Here is a 25,045-nt window from a genome sequence, read left to right as displayed (position 1 = left end):
TTGGCATTGTCATTTAAAAATCTTTTTATACTTTATTTTAGCCATTCTGATACTTCTGTAGTAGTCTCTCATTGTGGTTTTTATTTGCATTTCCCAAATGATTAATTATGCTAAGCATATTTTTCATGTGCTTGTTTTCTATACATATGTCTTATTTGATGAGGTGTCTGTTTAAATATTTTATGCACTGTTTTAATTGGATTGTTTTCTTAATTTTGAGTTTTGAGAGTCCCTTATATATTCCGACACAAGACCTTTGTCAAATTGTAGCAGGATTCTCACACAGTGAGTTGTGACACGGAGGCTTTTCTTTCCAGGAAGCAACTTCATTCGTGCTGGCACTGGCTCAGTTGGGTTCGTACCTGAAGAACTTGAGCCCTGAAAGCCATGTGGTGTAGTTTTTTATACATTTGCTACTTCTTTGTCTCCCATATATGGGAGACAATACACAAACATGCAGTCTGATTAGGTGGTTTCATGTTACAGGGTTGTGAGGAATGTCACCTAGGCATATAGCCAGGTTGCCTTCCTTTATCTTGAGGTTTTTTTTCTTCCACATTCCTTAGGGGGGGACCCTACCATGTTCCCACCCTTTGATGCTCAGACCCCTCTATTTTGGGTCAAAGAGCATCATTTTGGTTTAGAGGTTTATATTTCCATAACATTACATGAGTGGCTGTCTTTCTTTAAACCATGGCCTCAATGAGACTGGAGACAGACCGTACAACCAGGGGAGCTAGGCAGGGTAATATTAAGCACCCTCCCAAAATTAATAGGATAATTCCCATGAGGGTTTTGAAACCCCAGAGAGTTGAAAACCATCTTCCAAATACCTCCCCAGGGTTCCAGCCATTCCAGGTCTGGATGGGACAAGAGCAATCCTTCCCATTCGATCTGTGATCTCCTCTATCACTTTTCTCTCATCATCTGTCTGTAGGCAGCAGTTGCTCAGGTTAAACTTTCCACAAACTCCTCCCTCAGAAACAAGCAGGTAATCTAAGGCCAAGTGATTTTGATAGATGGCATTGCATATTTTGGTTTGCTGCTTGACTAGTAAGTTAAGAGCTCTGGCAGTTTCATTGGTTATAATTTCTACAACTGCTTGTGGTCTGATTATGCAGTTTAGCATGTAAATGGGAGTGTGGTAGCCTCAGGACCCATCCTCTGCCCAGGTGGCAGGGCCATAATATTGGATTACATGCTCGGGAGGCCACTGATCATCTTTCCAATTGCCAATTTGTAAGGCATGCCACTTCCTTTGACACCCCCTATATCCACACATTTGAACTCCCAGATGTTCCCCCCTGGCAAGTGGGAGCAGGAAGAAAGATGGACAAATAGTCCCCAGCACACATAGCCCTGACCAGCCTGAAGGAAGTACTATTTAGGCTTTTTTTCCACATATCCAGTATAGCCCACCTGGGGCCCACCATTCGATGGCTGCGTCGATGTTGTCCCAAGTACCTGGTGATTGGAGAAGTTACACAAAGGGTGAGGATCCAGCTCCAGGTGACCCGGGGCCCCCCACCTTTAGGTTTCCTAGGTGGCTGAATTATAAAACCTTTGGCCCAGGCACGTTAAGTTTCCAACAGGGATGGTGAACTTTCCTCCCCATTGGGGAAGACAGTTCTTCACAATAATTGAGGTTTCGAGGAGCCAAACCCCGGTAGTGGAACTGGGGTATTTTGTTCCATTATAAGGCTCATGGGGATCTAATTCCCTGGCCTCCCCTGGCTATTGCTCCCCCATGTTGGTTCCCTCACATACATAAAATGAAGAGATCTTTAGGGTCTGGGTTATAGGGTCTAGTTCTACCAGAGCTAGAAACAAGTTCCTTGCTGTGACTGAAATGGGAGGGTGGCTACTTCTTATTTCTTCATAGAAGGACTGGAAAACTTGATGGGACATGATTAGATGGGTGGGAGTGACTCTTGAAATATAACACAGTCCCTGGGTCTCTGCCCCGCCCAGAGATTCAGATGCCGATTTGGGTTCCCCACTGCCATTTGTAGTCTCCTGGGTTAATGATGGTAAAATTAACAGTATTACAGGCTTTTGATTGACAATCTGATCTAGCAACCCCCCTCGGCAGGAGTGCTGTTGTACCTTCTTTTTCCCAAGGAGCCCATGAAACAGCTCCAGCCGGGGCATAACAACTCAGGTGTATAGGCACATAAACCGTTTTCCTCACAGATGTATTTGTCATTGAGTCGATATTCTCACTCCCAGTCTAAGCCTCTGCATGATATATCAAGAGTCTTCGGGCCCTCCATGATGAGTGCCCCTTTTTTCGTATGACAGATGCCTCTGGGCACATACATCAAACAGCATTGACACCGGTCATTTGGGGTTGGTAATTTGTGTCCGGCTGATCAAGGCCCCACGTCTTGGTAGGACTGGACTTCTAACCAATCTTCACTGGGGGAGTATTGTGGGTCAAAGCAAGTGTATTGACTCCCCCATTGGCAGATAAAAAGGTGGTCTTATTGCGTATGCATGTCCCCTGGATCTTTCCCTGGTGTGAGAAGTGAGTATGGTATAGTAAGGTCCAAGTGACTCCCTGGCCTGACCCGGTTATGCGAATACCCCCTGACCTGGGTCACATGATGAGAAATCTAGGTCTACAAATGGGGTCCAGATTAAAAGCAACCAATACCAATAAAACATCCTATCCACAAGAGGAAAGTGAGTGCTAACAGAAACCTCTCACCACATTTCCAGCTGGCCAGGGTAACCTCCACCAATCTTATAGTGAGAAGTAGGGCAAAAATTGCAATAACAGCGAGAGACAAGGGGTGACAGTGCATCACAGTAAGGAGACAGATACAGAAAGCAAAGACAGTCTATTTATTTCACTGGACCGTCAATTCCTCAAGCTTCTGTCCTCCGTAGATTAGTCAGCTTCCAGAGTGACTAAAGCAGGGCTGCAGTCTCCTGGAGCCTCTGGAGTTGCAGATTGCTTTTTCCATATGGTCAGCTTACATGGCGTGGATGGATCAGGAATACACTCCCAGTTCTAGGATGGCGGCTTCACTCTGCTGTGGTGAATCCAGGAACCCACCTGGGCTACCTTTACTCTGTCTTACGGTTTCCCCATGCAGCTGGGGTATCTCCCCTTTGATGTCCCTGGTAATGCATGACTGCCACTCTTTTAGGGGCCCACACGGTGTCTAAGACTTCAAGGATTTCCTTACCATGTTTTATGTCCTTCCCTCCTGAGTTTATTAGACCCTTCTCTTTATATAAGGCTCCATGTACATGGAGGGTGGTGAAGGTATATTTAGAACCTGTGTATATATTAACACGTATCCTTGCTGCTAGTTGGAGGGCTTGGGTTAGCTCAATGAGCTCTGCCTTTTGTGCCTAAGTCCCCTTTGGCAGGGGCCTGGCTTCAATGACAGAATTCAGGGTCACCACAGAATAACCGGGAAGGCGCTCTCCCTACTTTACAAAACTGCTACCATCAGTGAAATGTCCAGCATCGGGATCTTTGAGGGGCTGATCCTTCAAGTCTTGTTGGCTGGAGAACACTTCATCCACGACTTCAGTGCAGTCATGGTCTGGCTGGCTTGGCCCGACAGGAAGTAGGGTTGCAGAGTTTAGGGTCCACACTATTTCTAGGTGAATGCGTGGGTTTTCACATAGCATTCCCTGATATCTGACCATCCTGGCATTGGTTAGCCATTGCATTCCATTTATGTCAATACTCAGTGTGGCACTCAGACTGTCAATTCTTGTCCCATAGTTAACTTGTCAGCCTCAGACACCAAGAGGGCCATGGCTGCCAGTGCCTGTAGGCAGGGGGGCCAGCTTGGGCCACGGAGTCAAGCTGCTTGGAGAGATATGCCACCGGGCGATGCCATGACCCCAACATCTGAGTTAGGACCCCCACTATAATACCAATGTGCTTGTGGACATACAGAAATAAAGGCTTGGTCATGTCTGGGAGACCTAAACCAGGCACATTGGTAAGGGCTTGCTTTATTTCCTCAAAGGCCTTTTGCTGTACTGATTCCCACATCAGGGTTTCCCTCTCTCCCCCCACTTTGTAGCCTCAGAGAGCGGTTTTGTCAGGACTGAAAAATTAGGTATCCAGATTCTACAGAAACCTGCAGCCCTGAGAAATTCCCAAACCTGGTGTCGGGTTGTTGGGGCCGGGATCGAGCAAATGGCCTGCTTCCTCTCTGGGCCAAGTTGGCGCTGCCCCTGGGACAGATGGAAGCCAAGATATTTAGCCTTTTCCTGACAGATTTGGGCCTTTTTCCTCGAGACCTCATAATGGGTTTCCCATAGGAGGGTGAGGAGCTGCTGAGTCCCTTCCATGCAGCCCTCCTGGGACCTTCCGGCTGCAGTAAGTCATCCACTTACTGAAGCAGGACGCAGACATGTTGATCCTCTGGGAAGGCTTTTAAGTCAGGGGCTAATGCAGTGCCCATAATGGCCGGGGAGTTTTTGAAGCCCTGAGGCAACCTGGTCCAAGTCAACTGGCTCTTGTCACCATTTTCAGGATCCTCCCTTTGGAAGGCAAAGATCATTTGGCTCTGGGGGGGCCAGGCGGATGCAGAAGAAGGCATCTTTAAGGTCCAAACAGGTGAAGAAGGTGGCTTCAGCAGGAATCAGTCCAAAAAGTGTATAGGGGTTTGGGATCACTGGGTATATGGTGATGGTGGCCTGGTTTATTGCCCGCAGGTCCTGAACCAGCCCATCGTCATCTGTACCCGGTTTTTGGACAGGCAAGAGGGGGTGTGTTCCAAGGTGATTGGCACAGCCAGAGGATCCCATACTTAAAAGTCTCTCCAGGTGCTTTTGGATCCCAATCTGTGCCTTGTGAGGGATGAAATATTGTCTCTGGCAGGTGGACTCTGCCCTGGGCTTCAGTTCCACAACCACAGGGGGTATGTTTCAGGCTAGTCCTGGTAGGATGTCTTCGGCCCACACCCCTGGGATCTTAAAGGGAAGCTCAGGCACAGGTTGTGGTTCTTCCTTGAGACTGTAGAGACTCCACTCTTCTCCTTGAGGAATCGTGAGAGTCATAATCTTTGCTTCTGGTTTCCATAGGGTCAGAGCAGCTTGTCCCCAAGAGTTGAAAGTTACCTGGGCCTGCAGCTTTCCAAATAGGTTACGGCCCATTAAAGCCACGGAGCAGTCAGGAGGTACAGGAACTCATGAATGACTTCATGGCCACCTAAGTTGTATCGCCGAGGCAGCAGGAAGGGATGCGCGTCTGACTGCCTGTGGCCCCCATGATGGCGGCTTGTCTCTGTGAGAGGGGCCCGCAGGTCAGGTCACTACCAAGTGTTCTGCTCCAGTATCCACCATAAAGTCAATGGGTTGGCCCCCACATTCATTCAGACAACATTCATGGGTTCCTGGGGGCCTAACAAAATAGAGTCTGGTCTGTTCTAGTCCTCCTCATAGTCTTCCATGGTGGCTAGCCCCACAAAATCGCCTTTGGGGACCCCATGAGGCTGTGGGGCCATTTGGTAACAGCCCTGGACCACATGGCCTCTTTCTGCTTGGGGCCTTGCTGAGAATTGTCTGGTTGCTGGGGGCACTCACTTTTCCAGTGGCCCTCCAGTAAGCACCCTGATTCCTTCCTAATTTTGCTCTGGGGCAAGACCCTCCTCCCGGTCGTTCCCTTCTGGCCTCGACCCTTTCCCTGTGGGGCACCTTTCTGGGAACATTCAGACTGCTCTACCAAGGCAGCAGCTAATAAGTCTGCCTTTTTTGCACCTTTTGGCATTCTTCCCTCCATGCGGCCTCCTCACGGTTAATAAATACCTGGGTTGCTCCTTCTAGCAACTGACTGCCATTCATGCTGGTGAAACCCTCTAGTTTTTGCAGCTTGCGCCAAATGTCCCTCTGGGCTTTACCTACGAAAGTGGCATTAACCATCCACTGGTTAGTGGGCGCTTCTGGATCAAATGGGGTGTAGAGAGGAAATGCCTCATGCAATCTTTCATAAAACTGGCTCGGGCTTTCCTCAGGTCCCTGGAGCACTTCTGATGTTTTAATCATGTTTATGGCATTTCCCTCCTCCCCCCTCCACCCCCGTTCCTCATGCCATTTAGAAGGGCTTCTTGATACTGTTTGGTCCTTGCAAACCCTCCATCTATACTTGAGTCATTTGGGTCCTATTTGGGGTCCTCCCCAGGAAAGTGAGCCTGAGCGTAGGCTTGGGGGGTCTAGTGTCCCAGCCAGGGCACTCTCCTCTAACCATTTTAGGGCTGCCTGGGTAATTTGGCGTCACTCCTTCATATCGAAGAGGGTCAGAAGAAGGTGGCGGCAGTCTGTCCAGGTAGGTTTGTAGGTTTGAATTATGGACTGCTTTAAGTCAGCCTGGGGTTTCTCTGTATAAGAGGGGGTATGGTGCTTCCAATTTAGGAGATCTGTAGTGATAGAGGGTTGGTACACAAAACACACTGGCCTCCTTGGATCTGGCCTTTCTGATCATAATAGATGGGTCCCCTGGTTTCCCTCAGTGGCAACTGTAGGGCTCCCTGGTGTTGCTGCAGAGAAGGGCTGCCTCTGCTGGCCTGATTCTCTAGTTGCCTTCTAGGAGGCTTATGTGGATTTGAGACTAGCAGTCCGGTGAGTCAGTCACATTCAGGGAGGCCAGTGGTTCTAGAGGTGGTGAGGCCTCGGGACTAAGAGCAGGCTGTCGATGGGGTTTCAGCAGCTAGGGCTGCTGGGGGGATGGGGGCACAGATGACAGTGAGGGGTACACTGCGCATATGGTGGTGGGGTTTCTTCAGGTTCTCCTGACAGTATGGGCTTTTAAATTTCTGGACGATGTTTGGAGGAAGCTGTGACGTGAGCCATCATAACTTTACAGCTCTCTTTAATATAGACTTTTAGCCAAGGCATCCGGGATAGGACCAGGTCTTGCCAATAGTAAATGTAAGGAAATTGGTCAGGGTGGCCCGGGTCCCCTACAATGACCCTGAACATTCCGCCAACTACTTCCTTATCAAGTGAGCCCTCGGAGGGCCAGCCCACCCCAAATGACGGCCAATCAATTTCACAGAATGTCTGGAGCTTTCCAGGAGTTAATTTCACCCCATATATCCCTTTTTGAAATTCTTCAACATATACTCTACGGGAGTGGATTTACTCTTCTTTCCACCCATTTTCTCCCCCTAACAGACAACTTTAAGGCACACGCGGGGAAAACGAGGAAGGAGGGGGACTAATTTGGAGAGGACGCACACTCGCTTTGTCCGCTTCCGGCCGCTCTCCTCTCGGAGATATTTCAGGTGCCTCTTAGCCCTGGCGGGTTCAGTTTCAACCCCTGACCCGGATGAGACTCCCGAGGAAGTCTGACACTGCCTTAAGCTGTATGAGGTTGCCCCCGAACCGAGGATCAGGACTCAACACCCTGGTCAGGTCAGAACCTTTCCGTTGTCTGTCTCATTCACACGCATATACACGACTCCCACCCACCGCCCTATATTCAGAACCTTAGGGTTGCGGCTTCATTCCTCATCCTTTGTGGAACTACTAGGGCAGCTCTGGGAGGTGGTCAGACAGACTCTCGTTCTGACTCTTAGGGGCAGGTGTGCCGAAACAATCCCGGGTTCTTACCAGTCTGACCGTGGCGCTCTCTAAGCTGGTTCCTGGGCCTCACAGTTCCCTTGCGCTCACACGGGGTCCCGGCCCCGGTGCGCCGGGATAGGCTAATCTCCTACGGGACAAGCAGTCCGCTGGCGCCAGGTGAGGTCGCTTCTCCTAGCGCTCTGAGGTTCCTACCGCTGCCGCAAAGGAGGTGGAAACGCACCATCTTCGAATCCCGAGGCGAGCCCCCAGGTAATGTAGCAGGATTCTCGCCCAGAGAGTCGTGACGCCCGGGCTTTTCTTTCCGGGAAGTAACTTTATTCGTGCCAGCACTGGCTCAATTGGGTTCCTACCCAAAGAACTGAGCCCCGAGCACCACGTGGCTTAGTTTTTTAATACATTTTCTACTTCCTTGTTTCCCATATATGGTAATACACAAACATGCCGTCTGATTAGGTAGGTGGTCTCATGTTACATGTTGTGAGGAATGTCACGTAGGCATATAGCCAGGTTGCCTTCCTTTATCCTGAGGTTTTTTTTTTTTTTTTTCCTAACACATTCCTTAGGGAGGGGACCCTACCACAAAATATGTGATGTTTTCTAAGTTTTATTTATTTACTTGAGAATGACAGAGACAGCACAAGCAGGAAAGGGGCAGAGAGAGGGAGAGAGAATCCCAAGCAGCTCCACGTTGCGGGTACAGAGCTGGATGTGGGGCTTGAACTCATGAAACCATGAGATCATGACTCGAGCCTAAACCAAGAGTCGGACGCTTAACTGACTGAACCACCCAGGTGCCCCTCAAATATGTGACTTATACATATTTTCTCCTAGTTGTTTTCCCATTCACTTAATGGTGTCTTTTGTAGAAGAAGTTGTAAGTTTGATGAAGTCCAGCTTATAATTTTTTATCTTTTCAGATCATGATTTTGGTGTCAAGGAGTCATTGTCTCATTAAAAGTTACAAAGATTTTCTTCCATGTTTTCTTTAAAACTTTTGTAGTTAATATTTCACATTTAAATTTATGATCCATTTTGAGTTGGTTTTTGTATTAAGTGTGAGGTATATATTAAGGCCTTTTTTTTTTTTCATGTGGATGCCTGTTTCTTCCGATTGTTGAAAAGACTATCCTATCTCCATTGAATAGTCTTTGTCAAAAATAAATTGGCCCTATTTATATGGGTCTATATCTGGATTCTTCTGTTCTGTAAATCAAGTGTCTATCCTTTTGCCAATACTAAACTGTTTTAATTTATGTAGGTTTATAGTAAGTAATGAAATAAAATTTTATTTGGTTATTCTTCCACCTTTGTTCTTCTTTTTCCAAATTGTCTTGACTATTCTAGCTCCTGTGTCTTCCTACATATATTGTAATATTAGCTTGTTGGTTTCTACAAAGAAGCCTGGTAGTGTTTTGACTTGGATTTCATTGAATTTATAGATCAATTTGGGAAGAGTTGACATTTTAACAGTATGAAGTCTTCTCCAACTTTTCTTTTTTTTAACCTTCACAATTAAGTCAGTATTTAAATTTGTTTTTGTAGTCGCTAGTTGTTTAGCCATTTCTGTGTTTTTCAAACTGTTTTGTCCATCATTACCTCCTACAAACTGTGCTGTGCTTCTCCGTTTAATATCCTTGCTTCTGAAGTATATTCTTCATTGTGACTGTCTGTAAGTAAAATGGGTGATTCTGGGAGTGGCTAATTTTTTCAATATTTGTGTGCCATATCTTTATTTCATTCTCATTCTTATGTAATAAATTATCTAGGTATAGAATTATAGAGTATTCCTCTATGTATTGAAATATCACTTCAAAATCTTTTATCCTTTAATACTGTTTTTAAAAATATTAGTCTGATTAGTCTGCAAATTTTTTCTTTTCCTTTTCTTTTTTTTTTCTGTTTGCTTTGTTTTAGTGTTCTGCATTGTCATCATGATGTGTTTACACATAATTGTAAAAGATTTTCTCCTGCTCAGGACTCATGGTTGGGGAATTTATGGATTCATGTCTTTAATCAATTCTGGGAAACTCTTAGCCATTATTTCTTCAGGGATGCCTCACTTTCTTCCTCCAAATGACTCTAGAAGAGTGCTGTGTCCACGTGTGCCTGTGTGTGTTCACGCATGAACTTGCAGTCTTCTCATATTTTCCATCTCTATACAGGATTGTCTGAGCAATTTCTTTAGATCTGTTCTTCAATTTACTAATTCTTTTGTCATTTTGTCAGTTTTTATCACATCTATTGCTTTTTATTTTATTACAGTTTTCATTTCTAGAAACACTATTTGGTTGTTTTTAAAATCTGTTGTTCATTTTTCTTGATGTTTTGTTCCTAGGGATTTTTATTCTTTCTTTTTTGTCTTTATTCATTTTTCGTTGATTTTTGGGATATTTTTAGATAGCTGTATTGTATAAATTTTCTCTAGATTCTTTTCCTGGTACATATTCCATCTGTTGACTTTTAGTCAGGTGGCTTTTCTGCAGGTGAATTCTGCAGTTGTTAGGGAGGTAATAATTGGGAGAGCTTTACAGTTGTTGGGGTAGCAAATCTCTGGGATCAATTGTTATGTAATTTTCTGATCTTTGGACAAAAAAATGTGTACAATGTAAAGGCCTGTGCTTTTGATTTCTCGTGAGAGGGTTTTTTCTTTTCTTTCCTCACATACACTATGCCAGAGGATAGAGGGTTTTTTTTTTCTTTCTTTCTTTTCTATTATCTTTTACCTCCTTCCATCTGTCATTCCTTTCTATGGCCCCACAGCATTGTGTCAGCTCCCCATGGTGAATGCTGTTTGTTTATGGAACTGGGCAACTTCCTTTATTTTCTTACAAGTTGAAGTATTTATTTCAAACATTCTGTTGTTGTTAAATGCTTTGTAAAAATTACTGTTAGCAGTGTCTGCCACCTTGCCCTAAGAAATCTATAGTTTATTCGTTGCTTGTGTATCCTGCCCCACCAGTCCTTCAACATAAGTACCATTTATTATGGATTTTTTTCTTCCATAATACCTAGTAGATGCCAAAAATTGCTTGTTGAAGGGATGAATACAAAAAGTGAAGTGTGTGTTCCAGGATTCTCTGGTAGAATGGAGATGAAGTTATTTCTAGATATGTGGTAAGAATAGAAGAATAAATATATCACTGTGGCCAGATCAAGTGTGTCTGTCTCCCCAGATTCATCCTCTCTGCACTTTTCTGCCATATTCTGTGGCCTGGGGAGACTAACCTCTATGAATGAACTGTCTAGGCTCTCTGGCTCTCTAGCTTCCACTGGGGATGGGTTAATGAGAAGCACCAGTAAGAAAAGAATACGTCAAAGTAGGGTTTCTCAAACTTTAATATGCATGCAAATTACCTGTGAATCTTCCTGAAATGAAAATTCTGAGTCATTAGGTCTGAGATGTAGTCCGTGGTACTGCATTTCTTTTTAAACTCCTGGGTGATTTCTGTTGATGTTCTGGAGACCACTCTGTAAGTGGCAGGGGTTAGAGTATTTTTCCTTATTCTCTCCCTTCCTTGGGTGTCTACATTCCAGCACTGGCTGTATGCATCCCTCTTTGACAGTGGTTCTCTACCTTAGCTATACATTAGAAATATTATATGAGGTTTTTGAAAACCTGATTTCCTGGCTACATCCCAGATATTTTACATCAGAATCTCTGGGGGCGGGACCCAGGTGTCAGTAATTCTTCAGCTCCAGTGTACAGCCAAGGTTGAGAACAATGGATAGATCTTTGACTAGAGGTTCTGTTGGTTGGCCTTCTTTCCATGGCTACAACTCTCCAAAGGCAATGATAACCCTGTTTCCCTCACTCCTTGCCTCTTCAGATCTGTGAGTAGCAGTTGTAACTGGTTGTTTCTAGTTACAGAGTGTCTAAACCTCCTATTTTGGTTCCCTTAACCTTGTTCACATCTCTATAAGTAGTCCCTTTAATGAATTATAGTCCCCTTATCCGTGGTTTTGCTTTCTGTGGTTTCAATTACCCGTGGTCAACCACAGTCCGGAAGCAAATGATGATCCTCCTTCTGACATACTGTCAGAAGGTCAATAGTAGCCTAACACTAGGTTATAATGCCTGCGTCATTCACTTTACTTCATCTCATCAGGTAGGCATTTTATTGTCTCACATCATTACAAGAAGAAAAAGGGTGAGTACAATACAATAAGATTTTGAGAGAGAAAGGCAACATTCACATACTTTTATTATAGATGTTGTTATAATTGTTCTATTTTATTATTATTGTTGCTAATCTCTTATTGTACCTAATATATAAATTAAACTTTATCATAGGTATGTTCAGGAAAAAACATAGTATATAATGAGTTTGGTATTATCCATGGTTTTAGGCATCCATCGGAGGTCTTGGAACATATCCCTTAAGCATAATGGGGCAGACAACTGTTGTATCATTAAACTCCCAGATCTTCCCTGCCACAACTCTAGCTGATATTTAAAGATAAGAAATTTGATTTTTGATTTTGTAGGTAATTGGGAAACCAGTGTAATCTTAGGAATAGTGTCAAGTTCAGAATTGTGTATTAGGTATTGCTTTCAAATGAAACTTTTCATTTCACATACTTTAAATTTAGAAGTATGGACTTTTATTATAAGATACCAAGCTCAGATATATTTTAACTGTTCTGCTAAAAGTATGACTTAAGCTAACACTGATTTTTTTTGAAATTAGAGAAAAAGAGTAATATAATAGTAATTTAGTTTCTAATTCCTATTGTTCTTTAGCTGTGATGTAGCCATAACTTAGTCTGTAGATCGGATTGATTTCTTCCTCATAAGGATTTTCTTGAACTTGTGCCTTTAGTAAAAAGCTGACTCAAGTCACCATGCTATTGCTCTCTTGGTTTTCCTCAGAAGGTACTGGCACTTCCATTGCTTTGTAACTCACGGTGTCGTCACTTGAAATAGTGAGTTTGAATTTATTTTTTCTTCTTGAGTACTACCCATTTCCTTAGAGTTCACATTTCAAGAACTCCCTGGATATTCTGACTAAATTGCCATTTTAAGAGGCTCTCCATTTCAATTTCTCAACTCTCTACCAATAATCCTGCCTTTAATCCTAGCAAAGGACTTTCCCTACAAAGACCCATAAGCCATCATCATTCCCCAGGAGAAAATTATTCTCTAATCTTCCCCTCAATTTCTCCTTGTAAACATTGAGCCTCTGGCACTCTACCCAGAGTGTTGTTAGCCTTTTGTCTCTTCTTCCATATAAATGGGTTTTTGCAATCAGACTTGAGTGTAATCTTGAACTGAACTCAAGTGAACAAATGATTTCCTCCCTGCTGTTGTATTACAACTGTGTAGTGGAAAAAAAAGGGGGGGGCGCTTATAATTTCTTTTCACTACTGAGAACAGGGTGAGGGGTTGCTGCTACTAATCCTACTTCAGGGGTACTGCCCTGTTTTTAAGATAGGTGTAAGAAAATATCAACTTGAGAAAGTGGTTTTTGAATGAAGCAGTGTTTTATAGCTCTAGCTATAGATTTAGATGCTCTAGTGCAGCCCATTTGGGAATATTCTCTTTCTCACTGCAATTTCTTCCTTCTGTTTCATAAGACTGGGGAGAAGATGGAAGGTCGTTTAGAAGTTTGGCTATAACATGATGACAAATAATCATGTTGGCAGGTGACTTCTCTGTTGTGTGATAGAATATATCGGTTTGAAAAAAATTTAGGAAATATTTCACTGGAGCCTTCAGAAAGAGAGATATGTATAAGACACATTTGTCCAGGCCTTTTTGGAACCGGTTATTCCTAAAGGACCTGCTTGCTGCTATGTAGATGCAATCTGAAAGATTGAAAAATTAAAACCATCAGTGTGCACTGTGAAAGAAAATGAGCTTCTTAGGCTTTAGTGGACTTTTAAATATGTGAATTTTTTTGTAGGCTAATTCAAATGTTAATAAAAAAGATAAGAGAATTGATCTGAATGTCTTTATTCTTATACTCATAAACCAAATTCTGCACATTAGTTCAGAAATATTGAACCTTTAACCAATTATAAACACCTCTTTTCTAATTATTTAGGTTGAAATACTTCTAAGGATTGCATCTAGGCATGCAGTTATTTAAATGAATGTTTTTGTAAGGTTTTTTTTTTTCTATAATGTCTTCAATTTTTTTCTTTTTTAAAACTTAGAAATGTTTCAGGTGTTTTAGGATGTTCTTGCAGCTATTCATGGGAAATAGATGAATTGATTAGTAACAAGCTAATGGATAACCTGGTTCTGTAGTATGTCCTTCATATTCTGTGTGTAGGTACAGATTTCTAAGAGAATAGTGAAAATAATACTCACATGAACCATCTGTGCTAAAGGAAAGCCTCAGAGGCAACACAGATCCCAAACAACCATTCATACAAATCCATTGGTTTTGGAATTATGTTTGTTTTCTTAATTATGTTTTGCTGAAGACCAATATTAAAAGCAGTTTGCCAAGGAAAAGACCAAGGAGCTGTTTTAGAATAAAGAAGAATAGGAGAAATAACAACTGAATGCAATACATAATCCATGATATTTGGGGCCATGAAAACATTATCATGATACTTGGTAAACTCTGAATGAAATCTATAGATTGGATAATACTACTGTATTAATGTTAATTTTCTGATTCTGATATTTGTATGTAGCTTGGTAAGAGTATGTTCTTCTTCATTAGGAGTCCACATAGTGTTTAGGTCTAAAGGAGGATCACATCTGTAACTTATTCTCAAATGATTGAGAAACATGTCTGTTTGCATATACACATCGCATACATGTATATGTTAGGCATATACATATGCGTGTATGCCTGCACATGTGTTTACATGCATACAAAACAGATAAAGCAAATACGGTAAAATGCTAACACTTGGGTAATGTGGATGAAGTCTATACGGGAATTATTTTTTAATTAATTAGTTAATTAATTTTTTAGATGGAAATTATTTGAGTCATTCTTGCAACTCTTTTCTGTGAGTCTGAAATTATGTCAAAATTAAAAATGAAAAGAGACAAATAAAAGCCACTCTGAATGTGCTTGACAAGGGAACAGGTTACTCAGACACAATAGATAGCAAGAAAAACCCAATCATTCATAGGAGACTACAGGTCCTATTAAAACTTAGTGAACACTATAAGTCTATATATTTTCTCATATGGATGTTCTTCAAAACCGCAGCTAAATTTTCATTCAGGAAATTATGTTCAATGAATTAGAATAAATCCAACCAGAAAGTAGGAAGTAGTCATTTCTGTAACATTTTACCTTGTAGTCGCTGGCAAATGCCAAGCTGCCATGAGTGGATTAAATATAATGCTATATGTTTATTTTCATGAGAACTGATACTTTTCAGATGTTTGTTTTATTAGTCTACCTACTGTCCTTTTTTCTGGTAAATTAAAATACTGGGTCCTGTTAATTTCAGAGTAAACAGGAAATGCAGAGTGGATTCTTTATAGGTATGTTTCTTTGTTGTTAGATTTGCTAATTCTCATGAAAAATTAAATGCATTAAATGAGGAGGAATAGTTCTACTTTATAGTCTATTCACCAAATCTTCAAAACATTTTCCACCTTTGTGTCAGACATTCTTACTCCGTATGTATTTCCCCACAGGACCCCATCTTCCTTGTCCCTAGACCCATGTGCCTCAAGGCAGGTGACCTACTTCCAAGGCGAAGAGCTCTCCTAATCCAACCACAGTGATCCCATTTCTCTTGCCAGTGACTGGTTTAGGCACCAACATATAGCTCAGTTTTAGCCAAAGAGAAATGCTGATTAGGATTTAAGGAGCCCTGAATTTACTCCTGAGGAAGAGACATTTTGCTTCCTCACTGTGGAGTCTAGGTATGAAATTTGGAACTATGTAACTTTCTGAGGGCAAAGCTGGGGGAAGGATGAGAAGGTGGAAAGATGGAAAGACTCTGGGTGCTGGGTGACACCTGTGAGCTGCTGAATCAGTCAGCCCTGGCACTAGAATTGCCTTATGGCTTACAATCTGTGTTACTTGCAGGCAAATGTATGCTAACATATTATTATATATTCTGGAAATTTCTTACAAAATGTTTTTTTTAATACCATAATTTATTATTATTATTCGTCAAACCAACCAGATGATATAGAGACAGAGAGAGAGAGAGAGAGAGAGAGAGAGAGAGAGCAAGCAGGGGAGAGGGGCAGCAGGAGAGAGAGAATCTCAAGCAGGTTCCACGCCCAGCACAGAGCCCAACACGGGACTTGATCCATAAACTATGAGATCATGACCTGAGCCAAAATCAGGAGTTGGACGCTTAACCCACAGAGCCACCTAGGCACTCCTAGATTGTTTTTATTCCAAGTAACAGACCCTTTGAGAAGCAAATGAAGACTACCAACGAATTCAATTTTGTAGGAGTTTTAGGGAATAAATAACTCTCAGTTCTTAGATGAAAAATTTGAAAATTTACATCTTACAGACAGAACTTTCTCTGCATGACCTACAAGTACACTTTTGGTCACCGTCCTGATACCAAGTCCAACATAATAAAATGTAAAAATTTGAAGTGCAGCATGGTGCGGTGCTCCATTTATCACACTGTGGTTGGACTACAATATTTGGTTGTAATTTAGTGGAACTGCAACCAGAAGCTTAAATAATTGAACTATTATAGAATAGAATGAGTAAAATCAGAGTAAACTGCATGTAAAAAGGTAAGTTTCATGAAACTGTTTCAGTAGCGGATTTGTGTATTGGGTTATATCATAGAATGTATTTCTCACTGTGTTTTGGTCATTGGTATGGCAGAAAAACGTATGCTCTGTAGCAAGACAGATTTGGCTTCAAATATCTAACTTAACTGGCTTCTTATCTGGAAAAAAGCATGGAACCGTGCCTACAACATAGTAAGCACTCACAAAGCAGTGGCCCTTCTTTCCTGCCTCTTTCCACAGGCTCCCTCCTCCCCTTTGCCATGTGGACTTGAACTTATGAAGCCATAGAGTAAAGCAGCACTGGCATTAGCAAACAAGGTCTCTTCCAACAAACAGATGCAACTGTTTTATGTATTATATATTCATCCAAGCTTGAAACACCAGGAGCGCATTGAGTGATGGGAGTCCTAAAGCAAGGGATATCAATTATATTTAAAGTACGACAAATAGAATCTCCTGAGTTCACAGCTAAGAAATCATTCTGGCCTAGTCTTAAAATAACAGATACTTGGTTAAAACTATTGATTGTTTTCAGTTTGGGTTACCTCAGCAGAATGACACACTATCCATTAAAAATGCTGGTGTGACAGGGCGCCTGGGTGGCTCAGTCGGTTAAGCATCTGACTTCGGCTCAGGTCATGATCTCGCGGTTCGTGGGTTCGAGCCCCGCGTCGGGCTCTGTGCTGACAGCTCGGAGCCTGGAGCCTGCTTCGGATTCTGTGTGTGTCTCTCTCTCTGTTTCTCCCCCACTCACATTCTGTCTCTCTTTCTCTAAAAAATAAATAAAACTTAAAAAATTAAAAAAAAATGGTGGTGTGAGGACAGGGGGCTACTCTGGCACGCTGAGCATCTGAGCTGACTGACTGGTGCTCAGATGTCACCAGACCAGGTGTGCCAAGGCCACGGGCCCCTGTCAGAGGTGAAGGAGGGGGAATAAGAAGATAAATGCATTATCTCACGATAACCATCGCTGTTCCACAGAACCCACATTACCACAGGAACAGATCCTTTATGTTTTTTTTTTTTTTCTTCTTCCTCCAAGTCCCATGTTTTTATTTGGTATTATTCACCTTAACTCCTTGTTTACTGTGTGGAATGTTCCTGTGAATCTCAGGGAGAAGAAAAAAAAAAACATATTTGGTTTTGCTGACAGAATTATAACAAAAAAAATAGACTGATTCTCCTCTTGCCCTCCCTCCTGGTTTCCTTCCTTTCTCTTCCTCTTCCTCCCTCTCTTCTTTCCTTTTCTTCTTCTTTAATACAACATCTATCTTTGTGCCTGAACTTTGTGAAACTGCTGAGTTAGTCAAGGCAGTAAATCAAACCGGTCCCTTTTACCTCTAGAATATACGAAAGCATCCTTCTGCCATTGAGCCGGCACCCATGGTGGGATCAAGTGCTACTGTTAACAGGAAGGCAGGAAAGTACATTATCACTTCAGGGCTGTCATTACCAGAGGGTTTCACTGTGAACTATGGCATTCAGAGAGAGAAAGCAGGCAAGAGAGAAAAGGAGAGGCTGGATGAGCAGAGAGGGAGGGAAATAAAAAAGCAAGATTTTGTCTGTTTGTTTATGAGGCTGACCGGAATGGCGGTGATATTGATAGTAGAAGAATTCAACTCGAATGCAAAATGTGATACTACTTTCATTTAAAAGGTGATTATGATAGCCACCTTCCTCTTTAATCCCATAGGTACACGTATGGAAAAACACAGGCTCAGCCACACCCATGGCTTCTGCTGATCAGTTCATGTGCATCTTAAATCTGTCAAGACAAGATCTTCTCTTTAGTTATAAACCTCAACATACATATTTTTAGTACCAGAGAAATCCCAAAGAGATCAGCTCATTTTATTTTTTTTCTTGCTGCTTGTAGAAGAAACACATTTTAAGATTTTTTTTCCTGTGTTATAAATTTTAAAATTTAAAGAAATCACTTATCTAATGTCTCAAATTATAACAATAAAATGGCTAAAGATATGAGAGTGCTTTAGATTTTTTAACTTAGTTCATAATACAGTTGCCAAGTGCTATCTCTAAGTAATGTTATCACCATCTTATAATGGGGGGATTTTGCTGAAGGCAAAGGAGAAAAGTTCAGAATCTGGGGTTTTGCTTCCTTCATTCCTTTATACCCAGGTTGCTTAGCACAGACACTGAGCTCTTACCGGAGAGCAATTATAATCATTTTTGTCTGTTTCTTCGAAGTCTGTTTTCTGTCTGGTTTCTGTTGTGCAACATATCGGATAAGCAGATCCTTAATGAGTTCAAAGTCGGCTAGTTAGTTCCTGGATGTGTAGCAGGCCCTTTTAATCTGGTTATATGTAGCAGGTTACTCATTTTTCCTATATCTACCCTCCACCCTGCCTGTACTAAGGTTTCTAATTTTATTGCAGAACTATTCACCTTTAGCAACAGAGAAATCATCATCATCGTTATTTTTTTTTAGAACAATAGTGGTAAGCAAAGTGTTGTAGAAAAAGCAAACAGTATGGAATAGCTATTATTATAGGGAAGAGCTACTATTCCCTGCAGGACCATCTGTTTTCCCAACAAAAAAATACAGTGCTTCTCTGAGTTATTTTTTAAAGGGCTTAAGCAGTCATTCAGATAATCAGACTTCATTGCTATGAAATTTCATCAAAGTGTACTCAATCCTTGAACTCATATCTGGGTCCATTTTGCCAATCAGATAAAACTTCCAAGGCTTTTTCCTAGAGGCATGAGGGTTAACTTGATCTTATTGCGTTGCAAAAGATTTTGTGCTACAAACCATTTTTCATAAAAGCTATTTGTTGTGTTAGGAGAACTCCAGACAGGCTCCTTATTAGAATAGATTTGGGAGGGTGGGATGGCGTGCCCTGCTTTTTCACTTTGATGAAATGAAAATTCTTAGAAATTCTGTCAAGTTAACAGCAGAAGAAATGAAGAGGCAAAAATGATACAGGGGAAATTAGCATCTTAGTAAGTAAAAATGTTATTTCTCATGAACAGACCAACAATCATTTAAAAAAAAAAAAAATGAAAAAACAGTCCTAAGGAGATCCCTGATGTGGAAGCACTGAATTCATTTGTCTTAAGATTGTCACTTGCTTCTGTTCTTTTCTTTCTTTTTTTTCTTTTTTTTTTTTTTTTGGATATAGAGGTTGGAACCAAGCGACTCCTTTCTTTTTTCCTTTGTAGAGGTTAGCCACCCAACGCATGCCCACTCACATCCACACCAGCACAAACAGCCTTTGCATCAAAAAAGCACTAGGTGGTGCCCATTTTCTTTGCCGGTGAAAGTGCTGGATTTCCCCAAGGGAGTCACTCCAGAGAAGTTCATCAGCCCCCAGCCCCATAGAGTGCAGTCCTCTCCTTTGACAGATGACCAGAAGCATGGCATCCCGTTCAGTCATTTCCCTAAAGTATCCTGGGGCTTGCCAGTTTTAGGACAGAGTTTTGGTTTGGGAAGTCAGTGGTTTTAAATGTGAAGGTAGGGGTGGAGGGTTGGTGGAGGCAAAAAGCTTTGAATATTCCCTTTGAAAATAAAGGATAAGAGGAATAAAGGCTGCAACCCTGCCATCTGTGTCTCTAAAAAGTCATGGCATAATATCTTTGCCAAGGCTTTCCTCCTGCCAGATCATCTAGACAATGCAGTGCTGGTTTAATTTTTCCCATTTTTACCCATAATCAAGCTATAAAAATAATAAAAGAAAATAAAGGTTAATCTTAAATTTCAATTTGCCTCCTCATGAAAATAATTCTTTGTCAAATGAAGTATGGTTAAACTGAAGATTTTGCATGCCTCTGTTCACCCCCATACCTACTGTTTGAAGAGGTGGCTTTAGATCACTGGGTTTATTCCGTAAAAAAAAAAAAAAAAAAAAAAAAAAAAATCTTATTAGGCACGCTTAACAGATTGTTGCTTTGTGAGCAAGGAGAGCAAATAACTGGCTAAGAAGATGTTTTCTTCAGGACAATTTTATCCAGGCGATATGCCCATCAGATTTGTTTTCGAATTTAGGAGCATTTAGAAGGTTCTTGTTCTTGTAAAGATCTGGTATCCGGCATCAGCAGCTGGGCGTCATCATACTATTGCCACAAAGTGAAAAGAAGAAGAATATATTGACTTTTTTTTTTTTTTTAGTTGAAATGGGCAAAATGATTGTCAGTCTGTGACCTATTCTCTGAAATTTGGCTGAATAGTGTTAATTTGTGAAAGTATATTTATTATGTTCTGAAGAGGGCAAGAAAATAGTGTTTTGAATGCTAAAAAGTAGGTTCTTGTAGTAAAACCTGAATTCTGCTTCCTAGTTGGTGAACCAGACTCCAAAATACAAGGAAAATAAAGGTTGTTAGTAGTTTTAAAAAGTCGAACTAAGAAAAAAGCCTTATTATGAAACTACAAGAATTATTTCTGTGCTCTAGCTGCCCTGTCATATGTCATGACATGTGGCAGGTTGACTGCTCATTAATTCTATTTATATCAGTATGATAATCCACCCCACTGAGTACACATGTGTTAAAATATTCATAAATTATGTTTATTGCGAACAAATATACATTAAATGCCAAAAGAAGACCATTATTTAAAGACAAAACTAGTCAACAATCAAATAAGCATAGCCTTTTTACTGTCAGTCCACTACATTATGTTTTATGAAATTCACATTAATTGCTTCTCCTTCCAGTGCCTCATAGGGAGTGTTTATCTTTTGTATTTAAACTGTGCAGAAGACGTAGATGTCTTTGAAAGGAATAAACTTGGGAAACAAAAGATGTCACATTACCTGACCAATAATGATATCAACTGGAACAAGCCATCTAAAGAGGAATCCACTTCTGGCCTCCAAAATTATTTTTAAAAATATGTCATTTGAACCCTAATACAGACTTGAACTGAACTTGAACTGAAATTGTAGACCAAATTAAATAAATCAGATAATTTTTTGATAAAAGTTTGCAAATAACGGTTTTGGGTTTATACATATTTTGGAAACAAATACACAGGGGATGGTTAATAAAATCTAGTACATTGAGAATGGAAACCAATAATTAAAATGTACTGCAGCACACTGTGTTTTAGAACTTATTACTTCCAAATGAAACAATCTTGAACTACTCTATTTTGAGTGATTTCAGGAAGTTGAAAAAGTTGAAGTGATTATTCTTTTTACAAGCTGCCTGCGCCATTACAGACCACAGTTGAAAAGTTTGCATTTCTTGTCAAAATCCAAAGTAGTTTTAGTTAAAATATATTGCCTAACTTACCCAATTCATCATATTCTGAATTAATGCCATGAAAACATCTAGGATTATTAATTATTAGGACCACACTTCAGGTATAACTAAAATAATGGCCATTTGAAAAAGTTAACTGTGTTCTGGTCTAATAATCTATTTGCAATACTCCCTAGGAAACTTGTAAATTTTCAAAACTTTAACTATACTTAAAGGGACACTTTTATTTCTAGAGAGAAATAGTAAATGGTGAGGAAAATAAAGTAGGAAATTCTGATTTTGTTTCATTGTTATCGTACCCTTCTTTTACGCAGCAGGGAAGGACACAACATGGACTTGAAATGCTTTTTGAATGTTGCCAATACTTTGCTACAAAAAGGAGGCCATCATCCTTGGATTGTGTGTTAACTTCAGGTAAGATTTTAACTTCTTTTTTTAGATTACAGCTTTATAGAAGCACAATTAACAATTTAATTGTAAGATACTTAAAGTGTACATCATGATGATTTGATATACATATGCATTGTGAAAGGATTTCCCCCATCTAGTTAATTAACACATCTGTCACTTCACTTATTCATTCATTCGTCCACTCACTTATTTGTGAGAACATTTAAGTTCTATTTCCTTGGCAAAAATCAATTATACAATACAATGTCCTCAACTATAGTCACCACGTTTTACACTGGATTCTCAGACCTTATTTATCTTCTAGCTGAAAGTTTGTACCTTTTTACCAACCTTTCCCTATTTTTGCCTTCCCCCAGCCTGTGGCAAACACTTTTTCATTCTGTGTCTATGAGTTTGAATTTCTTTTTTTGTTTGATTGTTTTTATATTCCACAGAGAGGAAAGATTTCCTATGTAGTGATACCTCACAGAATGCTTTGTTGTCTACTTGCCCTTGGAAGAAAAATTTCTTTACTTAAACATTGTTTAAAGAAATTTATGGGTAGGGGATCTACCTATATAGATAGATGAGGAAACTATCATAAGGAAATCATTCAAAATATTAAAAAAGAGCCGTATGTATAAAATTGTCTTTCTAATGTTATTTATAATAAATGTCAGAAGGTGTTTTAGTATCTAACAATGGAAGCATGTTTAGAAAAATAATAACATTAATTTGGTGAAATATTATGTACTCAATAAAAATTATGGACAGCTAACTGTAGGGCAAATGTGAAATAAAATATTAAGTGAAATTCAGGATACAAGATTACGGTATAAAATGATTATAATAATATCAAGGCATGCAAATAATGAATCAGTAAAAGAGTTTGGACAAACATGTGAATCGTCATGTTAAGGACAGAGACTGATTTTTTGGCTTCTTTTCAAACTTTTATTATGCTGTCTTACTAAAATCATTCAGAATGCATTTTAAAATTTCAAAGAAATTATTTGGAGGAAATCAGCAGTTAATTTACATTTTTTCTTTAGATGTCATAAATAATCACCACAGATTTTTGAAGAGAAATATTAGACAACTTCCACTTCCAAAAATGCTAACTTTGAAACTGGTATCCCAGTATGTGGTTTTTAGCAGTCAAACCTAATTTGCTTTTTACTGAGTCACACGGTGCACATATATTTTATTGGATAAGAATTCCCTTTTTTATTTTATTTTTTTATTTCGCTGCTTATTGTATTCAGCTCCAAACCACAGCATTTTCATCTATCAGTTCTGAAAAACACTGGGTAGCCATTTCAGAAAAAAATAAGTAAGTAAAAGAAAACAAAAAAACAAATCGAAACATCACAAAACCCTCTGTATGAAGCTCTCTGCAAAGTTTGGGATGCACTTTCATGTGAATCTTGGCCTCTGTACAGCACGGCTGCACAATAATTTTCATCTGAGATTTGAACATATTGGAAGAACTATAGCCTTCCTTTCTTTTATCCTGTCATTTCCCCCCCTGGAAGTGACGGGCATATGGCAGGCACCCTCCCTGGATTCTCAAACAACAGGAGGGACCTGATTTCAATTCCTACATCCTGTCATCAGTGACTCTCGGGATATTTTGTTCTTGCAAGGCTAAAGATGTGATTCGAATTTGCCATACGGACAGAGCTTAATGCGATGCCATTTTTACCACTAGAGCCCTCAATCAGTTAATTAAACATGATATAAATCACCGCATGTATTTGTAAAGTAAGATTAATATGGCAAAGTCAAAGTAGATGAGGAATCCTCCCCATCCTAGGAGCGTGAATCACAGATAGGAAGATTACACTTTTGGAAACTCAATACTTTTGAGCAGGCTTTGTTGGTTTAATCCCTTCGACTGCTTTGTGCAACATGAAACCTGGAGCTGTCATCTTTAGCCAAAATTTCAGCCATAACTTCCTCAGCTTTCACCCCATTATTGAAATCTGCATTTACAATACTTAACAAAGATCAAACCTTTCAGCGGACCACAGGGCAGTCTCTTACCACCTGGGACACCAGAAACATGTTTAATAAATATTTCATTTTGTTTTAACATGAAGACTTCCCTAGTTTCCCATTTTTTTCTTTCCTGGGGAGCTGAGGGCTACCCCCAAGCTGCACATTCCATCACTGTGGTCAGTTAGGTTTATAGCCTTAATAAAAGGATTTTCCCCTTTCACGTGCTAGGGAGCCTTGTTAAACCAGAGCAATTACAGAAACACAAGATAGGTGCTCTGCAAAGATCAAAGCTCACCTAAAGACAGCTCTGTAGGAATTTGGAGCTTTCTTTGAAAAGCACTCAGTTTACAAAGTATAGAGGTATTAAACCCCAGGAATTAAAAAAAAAAAAAGCCTAGTTTCAAATAATGTTAAAAGTCTGACAGTAGTTAATATGGGACCTCCTTCAGCCACTCTGTGTATTATTCCTAATATCTATTCACAGCATATCTATAATAGCTCCAAAGGAACCATTATGTTCAGAAGACATAGGCATATGATGGATCCTTAATACCAAATACATTACCTGCTCAGTAGGTACATTTTAACCTCAATATCCTAGCTCAGGGGGAAGGGTGAGAAAATGGCCTGTACATTTCTTTAGGAGGAATAAAAATGCAGTGTGCCTGGGCCTTATGCTTTGTGGCTCACTCAGTGGGATCACTAGAGGCTCTCCCAGGTGACAGTAGCACCTGCCTTTGGGGCCACGACACAACTCACACAACTGCTGTGGGGTGTTGATGCACCCAGTCTTAGGCAGTATGTTTTCCTCTACCTCTCTAGATTGTTGTCCTTCTTCCTTTAAACACACACACACACACGCATGCACACGCATATCGTGCTTGAAGGTTCCATTTCAGAATAACATTGATAAACCCTGAGTAGTTTAAACTCAGGCATGTGGCTGTGGGAGCTTTCAGGTGACAAAGGGTGGCGGTTTGAGGATTCCTTTCTTCATTTGGCTATCTGCAAGCCAAATGATTTCTTTTGTGTGCAGTATCTAAATATTACAAAGCAGTATAAATGGCCTCAACCTGGGATTTTGAATTCCATGCTTCAATTTAGGAAAATATTTAAGTGGCAGCTATTGCCAGGAACATTTTGGTATCAATTTAGTGAACACCATTTGGGGGTTTTGGTGCCCAATAG

General features: G+C 40.6%; 1 long non-coding RNA gene across 1 annotated transcript in view; it reads left to right on the top strand.

Annotated features, from left to right (window-relative positions):
* The first annotated feature begins 6,137 nt into the window (after positions 1 to 6,137).
* Positions 6,138 to 25,045, top strand: part of LOC123580876 — a 599,338-nt gene continuing 580,430 nt past the window's right edge. The window contains exons 1-2 of the long non-coding RNA XR_006703511.1: positions 6,138 to 7,386; positions 21,784 to 21,880. This is a non-coding gene — a long non-coding RNA (uncharacterized LOC123580876). The remainder of the gene's footprint in view (positions 7,387 to 21,783; positions 21,881 to 25,045) is intronic.

This window comes from Leopardus geoffroyi, chromosome A3 (assembly GCF_018350155.1).
Source record: "Leopardus geoffroyi isolate Oge1 chromosome A3, O.geoffroyi_Oge1_pat1.0, whole genome shotgun sequence".
Taxonomy (NCBI): Eukaryota; Metazoa; Chordata; class Mammalia; order Carnivora; family Felidae; genus Leopardus; species Leopardus geoffroyi.
The sequence above is the reverse complement of the archived record's forward strand: the minus strand, read 5'-3'. Positions and strand labels throughout refer to the sequence as shown.